The 6,009-nt window shown below is 44.4% G+C and overlaps 1 protein-coding gene across 1 annotated transcript in view; it reads right to left on the bottom strand.

The window, feature by feature from the left end:
- Window positions 1-3,827: 3,827 nt before the first annotated feature.
- Window positions 3,828-6,009, bottom strand: part of Fer (FER tyrosine kinase) — a 287,115-nt gene continuing 284,933 nt past the window's right edge. The window contains exon 20 of the transcript XR_007208682.1: window positions 3,828-3,837. The gene's annotated coding sequence lies outside the window, so the exon portion shown is untranslated. The remainder of the gene's footprint in view (window positions 3,838-6,009) is intronic.

Below are 6,009 nucleotides of genomic sequence, written 5' to 3'. Positions count from 1 at the left end.
ACCCATAAAAGGATGCAGCTGGATGGGAACACCTTACCCCTTGCTTCACTTTGCTCAGGCCTCCTCATCTGGAGTGAGGTTTTGGAAATTATAAACATGTCGATTCTTGTTGACAGGTGTTTGTTTTTTCTGTTGGGTGAATATCTAGGCATGGAATTGCTAGATTCTAGAGTAGGTGTATTTGATGTTTTTAGTCATTTGCTATTAACTAGAACTTTTAGAATCACCTCATTAACTTATATATAACACATATACCACTGGAGAAAAATCATATTTTACTAGCAGTCATTTTGTAAGTTCAGTGTTTTTTTTTTTTTAAACAATACAATACTGAGTATTTCTAGCCATGAAAATACATGCCTCTCTACTTTGTGGTCTCCTTTAATGTGTTGAAAATTCTCTCCATAAACAGCTTACTCATATATTAGCTTATACTATGTTATTTGCAGTTTTTGTTGCTATAGCAGTCACATTTCTAAAGTGTTACAGAATTGGAGAGGTAGGTCAGTGGTAGGGCATTTACCGATCATATAAAAAGTTATGAGTTTCATTCTCAAACACTGAAAAAATACTAATCTTTGATACATAGAAATGAAATCGATTTCATGTTAATTTTATATCTAAAAATTAGACAAACTCCACTCACTCTGTTTATCAGTAAACTTGAATTCAAAACGAGAACAGTTGTGTCTGGATTTTTTTTTTTTTTGCCAGTCCTGGGCCTTGGACTCAGGGCCTGAGCACTGTCCCAGCTTCTTCCTGCTCAAGGCTAGCACTCTGCCACCTGAGCCACAGTGCCCCTGCTGGCTGTTTTCCATATATGTGGTGCTGGGGAATCGAACCCAGGGCTTCATGTATAGGAGGCAAGCACTCTTGCCACTAGGCCATGTTCCCAGCCTGATTTTTTTTTTTTTAATGACTTCAACTACTAGATCCTACACTTAGCTCCGCTGCCCCTCTGGAGGGAGGAAGGCGCCCCTGAGTTGAAAGGGAATGGTGCTAATGGTTAGCTGTGAAGACTGATGTCCGCTATCAGTTTTGTAGATTCCTTTATAAGTATTTTAAAATGTTAAATTTCCCTCCTGCACGTTTGCATTTTTGACTGCCTGGCAGAGTTTTATGTTTTTCCTCCTTTTTACTGTTAATGTGATAATTTACATGAATAGATCTTATGAAAATTAAAACATTCTTTCATCCTTAGAATAAACCTAATTCAAAATTGATATTTTCTATATTTTATTCATTGCTGAATTTAGTTTTTGCCTTTACTTTGGGTTCATTTATATTCAAAATTAAGATTAACTTGAATTTTCATCCTTTCCCTGGTCTTTTAACTTGTATTTTCATCCTTTCCCTGCTCCTTCTCATTGACATCTCATTAAATTGATTAGACACTCTTATTCTTCTCTGTGAAAGAGCTCTCAAGAATAAGTTCCTTCCCTCCCTCCCTCCCTTCCTTCCTGAGTCATTCTCTTTCTTCCTCTCCTCTCCTTTTTCTTTTGTTATTTCTCATCTTGTAGTGCTGGGGACTGAACCCAGAACCGTATGTATGCTACCACTATCACTGAGCTACATCCCCACCCCGGTTACCAGTTTCTTTAAAAAGCTGGAGGCTCGCCTCTGAGGACCTCATGCCCCTAGACCAAGTGGTCTTTTGAAAGATTGCCTGATTGATTCCTGGCTCTGGGGAGAGAACCTAGGCTTTGCTGGTGCTATGCAAATATTCTACTGTTGAGCTACATCCTCAGCCCTGACACTTTGGTTTTCAAACTTTTACCTTGAAATGGGTATAAATGTACCAGAGCTGGTGAGGAAATTCACAAGCAAGCATGAGTATATTTTTTTCCAGCATCTCTCAAGAAATTGCCATAGGTCAATTTGTAGTTTACTCAGATGGAGTGGTCACTCCTTCATTATGTCACTCCTGAATTATTCTTACATAACTCTATCGTTAGGGCACTTTCTTAATGTCTACACTATGAGTTTGGTTTGGTACACTACCGAATATTTCAATTCTGTTTAAGTTGTTTTGTATTTATTGGCATAAGTTCATCTTTTTTTTCATTCTTATTATGGTCATTCTTAACACTTATGAAGGATGGTTTTAAATAATTAGATTTTTGAATCTTATCAGCAAACTTTTGGCTTCTGGGTCTTCTAGATGCTTTGTCTCGTAATCTCTTTCACAGAGAAGAAAAAGAGAACTGTCCAATTTATTTTCCTTTATTTTGTTTTGTTTTTGTCAGTTGTGGGGCTTGAACTCGAGGCCTAGGTGCTGTACTTTGAGCTCTTTGGCTCAAGACTAGTGCTCTGCCACTTTGAGCCACAGTGCAGAACTGTCCAATTTTGAGATATCATAAAAAAAAGAACAAGACATTACAAAAATACAAGTTAATCTTAATGCATCCAACTTGTAGGAAATAAAATCTCATTTTTGTCTCCCACTGTTTCTTTGGAATTTGCCCAGTGAAAGAAGGTCTCCCTGTGTCCCTGAGCAGAGATTCAGATGGGCTCTCGCTCCCAGTTTCTCATCAGTGATACTGCCACTTCTGGCATTTGGGCAAGATTCATGACATTTCTGTCCTATGCTATGTCCTGTGTTTAGCCACACCCAGACTCTCCCCACCAGATGCTAGCAAGCAGCACTGCCAGCGGTGACAACCAAAATGCCCTCACACATCGCCAGATGTCCTCTGGGGACAAATGGTTCCCAGTGGGAACTACCAGTGTTTATGGTCAGCCCTACAATTGCTTCTGTTCCTAACGCACTGAGTATTTAGACCATGAATTTTCAATCTTCATTTTTTAACCTAAGTGCTACCTTTTATTTTAATTTTAGATGTCAGGAAAAGTAGTATAATTTATTGCATAATTGCAGTAATTAACACATTTCAGCTTTCTTTCTACCCACTGCAATTGCTTTTTTAAATTTAATGCTTAAATATATATCTCTGGTATGCCAAAACAGCATCTGAAGTCTATACATTTAATGCTCTATCCATGGGTAAGAAACTTCCTTTCAGACTATGAAGGAAGAAAAAAAGGTAAAATGGGAAAGTATCAGTGAAGCAAAGGCAGGTGGAATGGTGGTGGAAGTCTGCTAGCTTCTCCTTTTTAAGTTTCTGTTTGAATAAAAGCTACAAAGGAGAAAGGCTGAATATAAAACCACCTTTAGGGTGAAACGGGCTGGATGGACGGCTGCACGTCCCGTGCTTGGCTGAGGCGAGCAGGGCCAGGTAAATTACAACAGAGAAGGTGTCAGATAAGGCGCTCCGTCTCTAACTGGGGTTCCTAGGTGAGGCGCTCCGTCTCTAATTGGGGTTCCTAGGTGAGGCGTTCCAGCTCTAACTGGGGTTCCTAGGTGAGGCGTTCCAGCTCTAACTGGGGTTCCTAGGTAAGGCGTTCCAGCTCTAACTGGGGTTCCTAGGTGAGGCGCTCCGTCTCTAACTGGGGTTCCTAGATAAGACGCTCCGTCTCTAACTGGGGTTCCTAGGTAAGGCGCTCCATCTCTAACTGGGGTTCCTAGGTGAGGCGCTCCGTCTCTAACTGGGGTTCCTAGGTGAGGCGCTCCAGCTCTAACTGGGGTTCCTAGGTGAGGCGCTCCATCTCTAACTGGGGTTCTTTGGAAGCCGTGTGATGTGTGCACCCCTGGGGTGCCAGTGGCCTGACCGCGGCTGGCTGCGCAGCAGGCCTGCCCTATTCCAAGGCCAGCCAGCAAATTTCACAAGGCATCGCGAGCATGTGCAGGGTCCCCTGTGCCCCACGCCACGTGGCACAAGGGTGAAAGGGGAATGGCAGGCAGGGGACGGGGCCTCCAAGGTCTGACTGGAAAATTAGCTTGGGATGAACCCCCAAGAGGTTCAATGGTGTATCGGCTTTTACTAACGTTCAGAAAGAAATATTCAGAGGCTTTTATGGTTTCCTTTCTTCTTTTCTTCTTGCAGGAAGGAAAAGACTAAACCCTGGGGGCGGGGGGGGGGAGGGAAGGGGGGCTGGAAGAGAGTAGCTTCTAAAGTTGTCAACACCGCTGTTTCCTGTGACATTTATTTTCCTAATATTTCTTGGCATTTATACTGTGGTGATAGATCAATTAGCTTCTCACAATGCCTCGTCCACTGACCTTATCACTTGACTGTCCTGTGCCGTCACCCACCACCACAGGGAGGCTGGAAAAGAAACATTTATAATCCTGAATCGCCCAAGCCCTGAGCCGGGGGACATTCCACGGCGGAGCACGCGTGATCTGCGCTTTGGAGAGCTGAGCCTTCGGGAGCCTTCCTTCCTGTCATCGTTCGTGGATTTTGACACCTGCTTTGGTTCGGATCCTAAGTCGTCCTTAGAGGGCCCTGTGTGCAGGGCTTGGTCCCCACCCTGTGGTGATCCAGGGACGTGTGAGGAAGTGAAGTCACGGGTCACAGGGCTGGGGGGGGGGGGTCCGATCTACTCTCTCCCTCCTGCGTGTCAGAGGGTGAACGAGTTTCCTCCGGCCGCGATGCCCTCAGCCAGCCCAGGCCCAGAGCACCGGGGGGACACGTGGCTGTGGATTGAAAGCTCTGCAGTGGAAGACAAACTACATCTCTCACGTCCATTACCCTAGGTTTTTGGTCATTTCCATTGTAATAAGCCAAGGAATGGAACTTACCCTAAACAGTGCCACCGGTGAGTTCTTCTAGAACAACCAGGAGATCACAGAATCTGAAGGCTCGAACGTGCCTACGCGACCACTGCTGACTGCAGGGAGTAAAAATGAACCAGGAGAGACTAAAGTAAGACCGAATGAGCTAGAACGCCACTTGAAGGGCTACAGAGTCAATGGGAAGCTACAGCTGAGGTCTGGAAACGCAGAGCTCTGGAGAGCTGGAAGCTGGATCTACAGCAGCGCTCTTCCAGAAGGAATGAACTCTGTCCTGTGGAAGGCACTCTGCTGTTCTTCTGTCCTTTAAGTCTCGGTCCTGGGAGAAAAGGGTCCAGTTGGGTAAGATGGATTACGTTCCATTTTTTCCATGATGTTCCCTGGCTTCTGTAGTACGAGAAGGGGCAGCTGGGATTACCTTTCTATCAAGTACCACTTACGGAAGTGGAAATTCCCCTGGAGAAAATAAACAGAATGCTTTTAGAAAGGGGAACTTTCCGAAGACAGACTTCATTTTAGGACAGTATTCAGTTAAAGAGCTACTTCTTCTTAGCTCTTCTGAAAGCACCATCACCGCCGTCTGCCTGGAGAAATGACCAGCTGAAAGGCTACTGCAGAGTGGGGCGCAGGGCCTCCGCTTCCCTAAGAGCCCCGGGGAGTTTCAAGGCTGCAGGCTCTTTCATCCTGGGGAATGGGGTTTGTCAGGAAGCCAAACTTCCTTAGTGCTGGATACACTTGGTCCTAATTAACTGAAGTAAAAAGAGGCAAGGTGGCCTGTGGCTGCTAGAAAACCTGCTGGAGAAGAAGATGAAACCCCAGGCAGACAACTGAGAATTACGGTGACAAGGAGCCCAACAAGCACCCGGAGATGTACTCTGGTCAGGAAGTTGTCAGAGAGGACGGGAGGGGTCCATTCTGCTCGTTTAGCCGAGCCCCACAAACACTATACACACTTGCTTTTAATGATCACTTAGCGGCTGATTCTTGGATTCAAGATCAAAGTTGAGGGTAGATACTGGTTTAGTACAGGGAAAACGAATGAATAAATGCACTCTGGTAAATAACAGCATGTGATTTTAGGAAGAGGAGTGATCTGCCGATACAGGCTGATCAAGCACTCTGCACTGAGCTGAGATACACCAGGTTGCCCAGCTAACCCGGTACCCATAGCAAGTGCCAGCTGTTTCCAAATATCCTTCTCAGCCACCTTTCTTCCTTAAATTCCCATACTGATTCTAAACAAATCCAGACATGGAAAACAAACCAAAGTCCAGGAACAAAAATATTAAAAAAAAAAAAACCTGACAGCTAAGAAACACAGACTTGAGACTTCAGCTACATATCAGTTTTGATTTCTAAGCAGAGAAAGCAACAAT

This window comes from Perognathus longimembris, chromosome 22, assembly GCF_023159225.1.
Source record: "Perognathus longimembris pacificus isolate PPM17 chromosome 22, ASM2315922v1, whole genome shotgun sequence".
NCBI lineage: Eukaryota > Metazoa > Chordata > Mammalia > Rodentia > Heteromyidae > Perognathus > Perognathus longimembris.
This window is presented reverse-complemented; position numbering and strand designations above follow the sequence as displayed.